The sequence below is a fragment of the Salmo salar genome, chromosome 15 (genome assembly GCF_965601325.2).
Source record: "Salmo salar chromosome 15, fSalSal1, whole genome shotgun sequence".
NCBI lineage: Eukaryota > Metazoa > Chordata > Actinopteri > Salmoniformes > Salmonidae > Salmo > Salmo salar.
In genome coordinates, this window is record NC_138305.1 from 79,780,823 (window position 1) to 79,792,865 (window position 12,043).

The 12,043-nt window shown below is 43.8% G+C and overlaps 1 long non-coding RNA gene across 1 annotated transcript; it reads left to right on the plus strand.

The window, feature by feature from the left end:
* Positions 1-891: 891 nt before the first annotated feature.
* LOC106572319 (uncharacterized) lies at positions 892-2,151 on the plus strand. Its single transcript, XR_001321101.2, has 4 exons — positions 892-1,144; positions 1,376-1,449; positions 1,553-1,613; positions 1,751-2,151. It is a non-coding gene; the product is annotated as an uncharacterized LOC106572319 (long non-coding RNA).
* Positions 2,152-12,043: the final 9,892 nt, after the last annotated feature.

Below are 12,043 nucleotides of genomic sequence, written 5' to 3' on the forward strand. Positions count from 1 at the left end.
AGCCCTTAGTCGTGGTATATTGGCCATATACCACACCCCCTCGTGCCTTAAAGCTTAAATATACACTGAGTGAACAAAACATTAGGAACACCTTCCTAATATTGAGTTGCACCCCTTTTGCCCTCAGAACAGCCTCAATTTTCAGAGCATGGACTCTACAAGGTGACGAAAGCATTCAACAGGGATGCAGGCGCATGTTGACTCCAATGCTTCCCCCAGTTGTGTCAAGTTGGCTAGATGTCCTTTGGGTGGTGGACCAATGTTGATACACACGTGAAACTACTGAGCATGAAAAACCCAGCATTGTTGCAGTTCTTGAAACAGTCAAACCGATGTCCCTGGCACATACTACCGTACCCTGTTCAAAGGCACTTGAATATTTTGTCTTGCCCATTCACCCTCTGAATGGCACACATACACAATCCACATATCAATTGTCTCAATGAGTAAAAATCATTATTTAACCCTTAATCTACACTGATTGAAGTGGATTTAAAATGTGTCATCAATAAGGGATCATAGCTTTCACCTGGATTCACCTGGTCAGTCTATGTCATGTTTTGTTCACTCAGTGTATATACGCAGTGAAGGCAAAGAACATTGATGGTTTTATCCCTACCCCAGAGTGTCATGGGGATTTTAGAAAACCACAGCTAGCCTAAAAAACACTAACCCACTCACACCAAACTCTGCAATGACAGGTAACGTTCCCTTTTAATTTGTTTCAGCTGTTATGCATTGACATTTTAAATCCATATTAATGATGCCTCATGATTTTGCCTGGTCATAAAAATGGCTAGCTGACTTCCGACACGGTTGGCTCTCTATCTGGAAGGTGAAAAGTCTAATTCCTATTTTGCAACATTGTTGCCGAAGTCTCAGTGGCAAACAGCAAGGTTCATACAAACCTGGCTGTTACAAACCTCAATTCTAGCTTGAAGCAAGCATAATGTGTTTAATATATGCATACTCTCTTCGATAAAAAAACAGGGTTCTATATAGAACCTTTTAGTCAATTTAACATTTTACTGCCATTCTGATTTAAAAACCAACTGCCATTCCAGCATGACAAAGCAAGAGGACGGTGGTTGAACCAACTTCCAAGTAGCTAACCAATGAGCACATTATTTTTCAATGTATTAAGGTAAGCAAAGTTGACTATTTAATAAAAATTTATGAAGCCAAAGTAATATGATAAACTATAGGCTAGATAAATAAAGTTGAAAGGTTATTATAATTTCAGCAGTTTTGTAAGCTAGCTAATTTAGGTAGCTAAACAGAAAAAGCTAGCCAACTAACTCTTTCAAATAAACATGGTTTTATTATGGGATATGCCAACTAGAAGGCTACAGACACAGCCTGATTTATATTTCAGTATTTCAGTGCGGAGTCAATTGAAGGGACTATGTTTTTTGAAGCCGTTAGAAAACTGTTGCTGACTGAGAGGAGGTATGTATAAAGTATTTATAATAAATGATGTTTACTAAGTCTTCAATAGCCTAGTTAATCATTATATGACTTTTAACACATTATGTTTTGTTCAATCTGGCAGTAATCCAGAACTATCAGAGGTAGAGAATCTGTCTTTCGGCTGCTGCTGACAACAACTGCGTGTAAGTTGTTCTTCTACATCATAATAATAATATGTATGCATAGAATGTTGTCTTCATTTTGGCAGATGCTTATGCTTATGCTTATTTCTGAAGATGAACTAATGTTTTTGCTCCTTTTTCTTCTTCTCTGGAACCAGTCAGGCAACAACCCATACTGTACTGGCAGTAGGTAGCCCAGCAGTAAGAAGTTGTGGCAGGAGTTAGACCTGTGGCTGAAGGTGGCCAGTTTGAATCCCTGGCCAGGAGCTGAATTTTTTGTTGTTGTTGCAGGATTGATCTGAAAACTGGAGGGCTGCTGGGTTATTAATATAAAATATTCATAACATTCCACCCATGAGGCCACTAGAGGGAGATTTGGTCATTTGACTGTAGCTTGGGGGGGTTGAGAACGGAGCAGAAGACATGTTTTTATTGTTCGCTGTAACTAATGGACAAAGTTGTATTGTATTTTATTGTATTGTAGAAGTCAGCCAGAGCTGACGTGGGCTGTCATTCAAACAATGTTTGCATATAATGACAATAAATTCGAAAAGCTATGCTGGCATTCTTTTGTCCGTTACTTAATTGTTTATTAAATTATATTCTTAGCTTAAAATATTACTATTTAATGGTAGTGGCCATAATTTATGCAGGGTTCTATATGGAACCATTTTGGTTCAGTGATGAAGAACCTTTAGGCTTCTGACCAAAGGACCCTATACAAGGGTTCTATTTAGAACTTTTAGGGGTTCCATGTATGAAGCAAGTGATAGAACCCTTGTTGGTTCTAAAAGGAACCTTATTTTCTAAGTATCATGACACAAGGCGAGACCCAGATGCAGACACAGGAGGCAGATGGTTGGAGTCTTACAATATTTATTAATCCAAAAGGGTAAGTCAAGAGAATGGTCGTCGACAGGCAAAAGGGTCAAAACCAGTTCAAAAGGTACCAAAGTGCAGGCAGAAACAAGCTCAGGTTAGGCAGGATGATCAGGCAGGCAGGAGAGTAGTCCAGAGTCAGGCAGGGGTCAAAACCGGGAAGACTATAAAAAAGAGAATAGCAAAAGGAGTATGGGAAAAACACACTGGTTGACTTGACTAACTAAACTGGCACAGAGAGACAGGAAACACAGGAATAAATACACTGGGGAAAATAAGCGACACCTGGAGGGGGTGGAGACAATCACAGGAACAGGTGAAACAGATCAGGGCGTGACACTAAGAGTGCATGATACCTAATAATGGTATAGTTACTTTAGAAATAGACTAAAGTAGAAGGTTGGTTGGGGTGGATGGCTGGGCATAATCCATGACCTTCTGGCAATCCAAGGTCGGTTGTTTGAGTTGCGTTGGGGACACTGTAGCATTTTAGCTATTCCTTTCCCTAACCCTTATTCTGAACATAACCCAATTCACGTAACCTTCTACGTAAATTCACCTTCCCTTAATCGTTTCAGTTCTCCTAACCTTTTACGTAAATTATTCTAACCTTTGTCGTTAGTTCCCCTAAGCGCCAACATAAATTATCCCCTTAATTCTCCTTTGTTGTTACTGTGCAACAAGTAACCTTGTCTCAGAGAAATACGTAGAATACTAGGCTATTCATCGTCCAAGACGTATGATAAGTAACGTCATCCAATTCGCTATTCTATTCACAATGTAACCTAATTTAACGTAACATATCATACTATAGTAAATGGAGTGTTACAGATTTACGTACTGAGTAATACAAATTCCGCTGAGATCACGTTGCAAACAAGGCTTCAACTTAGTGGACTACCTCTTTCAAGTATACCCACAACTAGGTATGCAGAGATCAACTGAGAGATCAGAAAAGTTCATTAATACAGAGAAATGTGGTTGACTGTCTGCCTCTCAGCAATCAGCAGCTCACCCAGTTATGGCCCCATCGGCTGTCAGCAAGGCCATTCGTCCTGAGAGGAGCCAATGAGCGATAGGCCCAGCTCTGAGCCTAGACAATCACAGAGCTTGGAGAGTGACATTGAGGGAGATGCTCCAAATAGCTCTGTAGTGTTTATGGGCTCCTGTCTGGCTGATAGAAAGCAGAACCCCCGATAGGAAAAAAAGCAATTAGGCAATTACACCATGCGGGCCTATTAGGAGAGCTGGATCACAGTGTTTTCTTAGCCTCTTTATGGGCCGATAAGGTACAGGCTGAAAAATTATAAAATGGAGAGTGCAGATCACATCCAGAGGAGTCTGAGAAGAGGGATGGGGATGTGGGAGATTCTTGGAAGAGGGTTAGGGCCGTGGAGGGGCTTTTTAAAGGAGGGTCTCTTAAGAGGAGGAATGATACTCTGACAACTTTGTTCAACTTTGAACTCAATCCAGGAAAATGTAATGATTGGAATTGAAATATTGTCACACTAATAGCTTTAAAGGTCCAATGCAGCCATTTGTAAATCAATATTAAGTCCTTTCTGGGTAACAATAACCACGTTTCCATCCACAGTTTTAATGCGAGTAAAGTCACACCGTATAAAAACTATACCTCTCTTATCCATAACAATCTCATCATGTGGACTAGCCTACCCGCACAGCCCAGCCAGGCCACCCGTAATACAAGTCAATATTCGACGTCCATGGAAAGCCGAAACTCCGCCCATGCAAACCTGCTGATTAGAAGGTCCTGTGTAGATTGTATTTTCAATCAACTATCAGGAAATAACACTGATTAAAAAAATCACACTTTTCCAGTTTTAGTTTCATCAGTGGTTGTGCAATATGAGATTAAACAGAGAAGAAACCGAACTGCACTGGGCCTTTACGTTTAAAACCATACCTGTTGTTATTCAAAAGCAGATGTCACCTAGAACATCCCTCATTCGCAATATCGTTTTATACAGCATGCGGAAATACACACAACTCACTCACCATATCACTTCATACCAAACCATCCATCTTAAACAAACTCTTGAGGTTGAAACTGGCCAAGCTGCCCACTTGAAATACAATGAGGTTAGCCTTCCTAAGCCTATAAACCTTTAGCAACGTTCCACCACTGGATTTTTGATTTGATTATGTATTTATAGTGACGTAGGACAGTTAGCCGCTTATCATTGGCCAATGTTTTCTTTCCATGTGTTATGTCCGCTTTTTGTCCTAACCTAGGACCACATTGGAAATAAGGGTTTTTACGCTGTCATGTGTCGTCCCCTGGGTTTCTTTGTACTTTTGAAACTGTTTTTAATAAACTGAACGAATTGTTTCACCCAAAATCAAATCAATCAATTCCCCCCAAATCATGCTAGTTGTTAGTCCTGGTGGTGGTTTCATGGTAGGGTTTGAGTTGATGGTACATTTCTCTGGTCTGGTCTGCTGACTCAGAGGATCAAAGTTCTAGGGCTATGAAGACTTGTCTCTCAGAATGGACCAGTGGACCCGCCACCTACCATAAATCTAACCAGAATGAGGAGCTGGACACCTGGGTGGTCTCTCTCTCCCTCTCTTCTCTCCTTCGCCTTTCTCCCTCTACCATTCCTTTCACATCGCCATACCTCTCCACAAAGCATGCTCTATTATACAAACCCTGATAAAAAGCCATAAACAGTATTCTGTCTTTCTCTCTTTAGCACACTCGTTTTCTGCCTCTCCTTTCTTTTTCGGGGCCAGTTCTCCCCTCCCTTCTATTGAGATTCTGAGGTCCTCTAAATCCATTTCAAAACTAATAAACAATTGTCAAGTGAGAGGAAAAGCAGAGAGAGCACTTTAAAAGCACATCAAAGACCAGGGAGAAGAGCCATGAGGATGGGAAACATGGACGTCTAGCACACACACACACACACACACACACACACACACACACACACACACACACACACACACACACACACTGACACACACACACACACACACACACACAACAACAACAACATGATCAGATACAAGTCACTGTGGGTAATTATCATTACAGTTTTTTTATCACTTTGGTACTATTTTCACAAGTAAGTGGTGAATTTTCAAAACTCTTAGTACAAAACGCCAAACTGGTAACACTTGTAATGCAGCCAGTCTTAATTCAAAAATTTTCATTGTCCATTAATTTTGTTTGTAGACATCTTTCACCACACAACCACACAACCACTTTCACCACATAAGTACATTGGTTTAATCACCAAAGGGAACATAATGATATCTTCTCAATTTAGTTATTTTAACAACCAGTTAATCCAATAGCAAAAAAATGAAGGTAATGTTATAAAATTGCCCTTTGAATGTAGTGTGCTACAGTACTGTAAATTACAGTACTTTACACATTTGTGATCAAAGCTGTGATCATTGAAGACATCTTTCACAATGTAATCAAATGAAAGAAAAGAAGAAACAGTGTTTATTTAGCAGGCACTAGTTTGCATCAAGCCTGTGTTGAGCATTTGGCCATAGGTTACCATCAACATCGCAGTAAATATGCTCGTTGTTCATGCATCTGGGGAAAAACCTTTTGTAAGGCGAATCCAAACCTGACATAGGTCTGGATTGAAATCCTTGCATGCCTCATCCATGGCATGAAGGAGGGCGGTACGTTCATGGGGATGATGATCATACATCTTCCACGTGTATTGTAATTGTATATTGTATTTTACAGTATTATATTCTACTTACCTATTGTAGTGGTCCTGTACGTAGCTCAGTTCATAAGAGCATGGCACTAGCAACAACAGAGAAATGGGTTGGATTCCCACTGGGGTCACATACCAAAATGTGTAGACTGTTGTCACTTTGGATAAAAGTGTCTGCTAAGTAAATGTCACACTTTACAGTACTGTATTGGCCAATGGCATCTTAGTAAAGCAGTGTGATTGCACCAATGTGATAACAAAAAACTGTACGACAATTTACCTTCTCTGTCAGTTGAAGGGCAGTGTAGACAATGAGAGACAGAAAGATGCCACTCTGTCGCTGCTTTAAAACCTCCCTCCCTGCCTCCCTCCTTCTAACTCCCTCCGACCTCCCTCCTTCTAACTCCCGCCGACCTCCCTCCCTCTAACTCCCGCCGACCTCCCTCCCTCCCTCTCCGTCCGTCACTGCCATAGTCTGGATGCTGTGGAGGAGCCAGGCTGGCTGAGACTGGGGGAGCCAGCCCTCCGTGGGGGCGGGGGGAGATAAGTTTACTTCACAGTCCATGACATAAATCACATCAAGACATGACGCTGGGACACTGAGCAGGACTACTGATAAAACTAGCAGGGGAGAGAGAGAGAGAGAGAGAGAGAGCGAAAGAGAGAGAGAGAGAGAGAGAGAGAGAGACAGGGATAGAGAGAGAAAGATAAAGAGAGAGAAAGAAACCTTTCAGATTGCTTTCACTTCCAAAGCCCAACACCAAAAATGTTACAATGTACAGCCAGGGCCCTAATGAGTCCATAGGACTAAAGGGAGAGGGGAATATCCAGAGACTGAGTAGGTGTCATTGTTTAAAGCAGCTGTCTGCTTCTGTTTTTCTCTATTGTAGAAAAGAGGGATGTGATGATCTTGTTATTGTAGGCCAACTTGAATGACCTCATAGTCTTGAAGATAAATGGTAAGTCTATGTGGTGTTGCCTGTAGGACCCTATAGACTTTCATTCATAATCATTTAGACAACTTTGATTAGCCTTCTATTACTTTTGATAACTGCCCCTTTAATTATAAGGGGAGAAAATATTGTGACAAAGTCATATGTCAGTCATCCTCAAAACCTTTTTTGTATATGTTGGCACAGAAATAACCCTCCTCTGCCTTGTACTAGTTATTAAACCGGGTATTGTATGACGATTTCCCCTTACCTGGTACCGTCCGTCATACGGGAGGCTCGGTTACTACATCACCGCGGTAAAAGAATGGGAGCTTGTAAATAGTTTGACGGCCTTACATTTCCCCCGCTGTCTTAAATTAACTGTTTACCCAAGAGGCTGATTCGTTACAAAAACGAAACGTCCGTTTGTATACAGAAATGCCCACAGCCTGTATATACAGTATATCGCCAAGACACGCTAACATAACACCTCACCAAGAATGCCACGGGTTGTGAGCCCGTCTATTAGGCGTTGAGAAAGGTCAAGAGAGTGTGCGACAAGAGCGGTAAGTAGAGAATCATTCAAGGGAATAACGACATGCAGGTGGAAATAGAACCAGTCTCACACAGAATGTTTGCACACATGCAAACACACGTACACACACTCACACGCATTCGCAGTCTTACATTGGTACACAGTCCCTCCTCAGTCTTATCGGTGAGCAGTGAGATTGAGCTTGATCTCAGTATGGAAAAACTTGCAGCGGACATTAAAGCAAATAGGAATGAGTGTGCTTTCCTGGCCAGACTTTCAGTCTTTGCTGCTGGAGATAGCAGCTCCAGCAACCCTCCCACCTCTTTCACAAACCTGCCTGCAATAGCTGGCTGGCATAAAGGCGCACACGTATGCACATAGGCCTACACACATGTGCATGCTTAAAGTCATCATATACTAAGGTACACACAGTCAGAGAGAGAGAGAGAGAGATGGGGGGGGGGGGGGGGGGGGGGGTGCTGAAGGAACAGCCCTCACTGTGTGATGTGTTTGAGTCTGGTTCTGTCTGGTCAGTGGAGCCTGCTGCCTGTCAACTGTGAGGGGTCTTATCTTCCCCAAACATTGACTTAACCCTTTGTCTTACAGGACCTGGGACAATGAGACAGGCCCGAGGAATCCCAGCAGAGAGCCACAGAGACAGGCTGCTTGTTTTCTGATACCCTACTCCCTTCCCTTCTCTGGCCTGGTCTGCCTGACTCCACCCTGCCTCTGCCTCACACGTCACACACACCAAGGCTGCATGGAGCTACTGGGGACTAGCCTCTCCTTCTCTCCTCTCTCTGCATTTCTCACTCATCATCTCATATCTCCTCTCCTCTCCCTCACTCACTCACTCCCTCACCCTTTCCTTTCCCCTCCCTTCATCGCTCCGCCCCAAAATGTAATTTGTTTAAACTTTAAGGTATACAGTATATTTCCTTGTCTTGATTGATTTCATTCACTCATTTCTTGTTCTAGACCAGCTGGCTCAAAGTATTTATGTCTTCTTTCTAATTCAAGCAGTCATCTCATACAGAGTATGCCGTAAATACCGCCGGTTATCTATGTACGTTTAGAAGTTACTTGTCAGAAGAATGCCGCAATCAACCTTTGTCTTTGTGTCCACTTAGGGGTCGAGGGTTGGGGTTGGGGGGGCTGATGGGGGTTGGAGGGGGAGGGGAGGGTTCATCAAGCGGAACAGGACTGGCCCTAAGAGAGGACAGGATGGTTCTGATCTCCCCAGAAAGTCAAACGCTCCTCCTTTGTGCTCTATTTATGATCCCCCACCTTACAACCCAATCAGTGGCCCAGAAGTTGAACAGCCATTTTTTTCTCCTTCCATCCATCCCTGGCAGGCAGGGAGCTGAGTAAAGCACTTCTGTGAACTCTTGATCCCAAATGGAAGAGGACTGCAATGAGGAAAGGAAGGGGGGGGAAGAATGAGAAAAGTGACAGAAATACATCCAGCTCTCCTCCGCACACTCCCATGTATAATCAAACAAATCAGGAATCAAAATATTTCAAAATAGGAGGATCTGGATCTGGAGTTGCCTCTATAAATCTGTGAGGCTGTCTCTCTCTATTCCCCCCCCTGGTGTAACCCCTCAGCAAACCCTGCTGGATTTAACCCACTGGATGACAGCTTTTTAATCTTTTCTCTCTTTGGTCTCTCTCTGGTCGCTGCATTCTTACTGTAAAATAAATAGAGTGCATCTATATGTACAGGAAACAGAGGCGAGGCATTGCTCAGGATTATTAAAAGTGCATGTTCAGAAGCACAGACTCACAGAAAACAGGGAGGGAGAGATGAAGCGAGAGAGAGCGAGAGAGAGAGAGAGAGAGAGAGAGAGAGAGAGAGAGAGAGGAGAGAGAGAGAGAGAGCGAGAGAGAGAGAGAGAGAGAGAGAGAGCGAGAGAGAGAGAGAGAGAGAGAGAGAGAGTAGTAGTAGTACAGAAAGAGGGGAAGAGAGAAGTGTGGATGTGAGAAGTAGGAACAAACACAAACACTTGTTTAGATCTGACCAGAGGGATAGTCTGACAGGAGACAGTGGAGCGAGAGAAAGAGGGGAGAGATGGAAGAGAATGAAAGAGAATTCCACATGTAGTCTTTCCGATGACCATAATGATCATTATTTAGTGCTGTGCTTAGGGTACAGGCTGGAATTACTGGGTATGACATCACCTCTGGAGCTTCATCAGAAGATCAAACAGACATGGCTGTTGGACCATGTGTACGGCATCGTTCATGTTTTAGACTTCAAGGAAGAGACGTGAGCGTTGTCCATATTTTAACAACATGCTCTCATCGAATTGAAAACATGATGGAATTTCTGCTGTCTTAAATACTGTCAATTTCAGTTGAAGTAAATTAACCATTGCATGTAGGTTTTTGCTGAGCTTGGCAATGACCCTGGTGTCAGTGTGTGTGTGTGTGTGTGTGTGTGTGTGTTTGTGTGTGTGTGTGTGTGTGTGTGTGTGTGTGTGTGTGTGTGTGTGTGTGTGTGTGTGTGTGTGTGTGTGTGTGTGTGTGTGTGTGTGTGTGTGTGTGTGTGTGTGTGTGTGTGTGTGTGTGTGTGAGTGCATGCGTGTGTCCGTGCGCGTTGGTGCGTGTGTGTGCGTGTTTGCGTGTTTATGCGTGTTTGTGTGTCTCTCTCTGGGGGTTTCTCTCTGAGAGCAGTGGAAGACAGCATTCCTGATGAGTCAGTGACCTCGGGGCTAAATAGGGGTGATGGTGAGGCTGAGCTTGAGTCATCGGTAGCTGATGGTCATGGGGGTGACTGGTGATAGCTAATGAACAATGGGATGCAAAGGGAAAGATAGTGGACATGTAGTATAGGGGTGGGTATGGATTGAGGTAGAGTGGAGGGGTTTGAAGGAAGGTGGGAGGTAGGGGACTTTGGGGGATACTGGCTGTTCTGTCCCCTTCTGTCCGTTGCCTGGATGGGGGTCTGAAGTAAAAATAACACCGCTATGGAGCCTCCATATAGCCTGACGCTGACGCCTGTGCTGACACTGAGGTGGCGCAGTGGGAACCAGGGAGCCGCCCTCTCCTGGGGCCAGTACCTGGTACCCATCACTCCACACCTCCATCCCCACCCCCACTCCCACCCTCCATCTCCTCCCTTCCCTCTCTCAGCCGCCCACCAGAGATGTTGCTCCTCTGAGGCTCCAGCTCAGCAGATAAGACTACACCCTCCTCCAGTCTACCGTATTAGCCCCCTACCCATCCACAAGATCCCCTGTAATCCAATCTCTCACCATCCCCTGTAATTCAGACTGTAAAATACTGTACACTTACTGTAATGAGCAGATCCATGGGGCTATTCCAATGACGTGATGAGGCAGGGGTTTGTGAGATAGCGTTGTTCTTCCTTGTAAGCAGACATGTTCCTCTCTGTGTTACCACCACAGAAAGTACATTCACCCCACACAGACCAGGTCATGAGAAGTGGGGACAGAACATCTTTGGCACACTGAGGTCAGGAAGGGACATTATTATAGCGACACTGTATACTGTACACTAAAGTATGTGGACACCCCTTCAAAATAGTGGATTTAGCGATTTCAGCCACATCCATTGCTGAGAGGTGTATAACATGGAGCACACAGCCACGCAATCTCCATAGAGAAACATTGGCAGCAGAATGGCCTTGCTGAAGAGCTCAGTAACTTTCAACATGGCATGATCATAGGATGCCACCTTTCCAACAAGTCAGTTTGTAAAATGTCTTTCATGCTAGAGCTGCCCCGGTCAACTGTAAGTGCTGTTATTGTGAGCAGCATTGGCTATGCCGCAAAGTGGTAAGCCACACAAGCTCACAGAACCGCCGAGTGCTGAAATGCGTAGTGCGTAAAATTGGTCTGTCCTCGGTTTCAATGCTCACTACAGAATTCAAACCTGCCTCTGGAAGCAAAGTCAGCACAAGAACTATTTGTCGGGAGCTTCATGAAATGGGTTTCCATGGCCGAGCAGCCAAACACAAGCCTAAGATCGCCATCCGCAATGCCAAGCGTCAGCTGGAGTGGTGTAAAACTCACCACCATTGGACTCCGCAGCAGTGGAAACGCATTTTCTGAAGTGATGAATCAGGCTTCACCATCTTGCAGTCTGGCGGATTAATCTGGGTTTGGCGGATGCCAGGAGAATACTACCTGACAAAGGCATAGTTCCAACTGTAAATTTTGGTGGAGGAATATTGGTCTAGGGCTGATTTTCATGGTTCGGCTAGGCCCCTTAGTTCCAGTGAAGGGAAATGTTTATGCTACAGCACACAATTACATTTTATAAGATTCTGTGCTTCCAACTTTGTGGCAACAGTTTGGAGAAGGCCCTTTCCTGTTTCAGCATGACAATGCCCCTGTGGGCAAAGCAAGGTCCATACAGAAATGTTTTGTCGAGATCGGT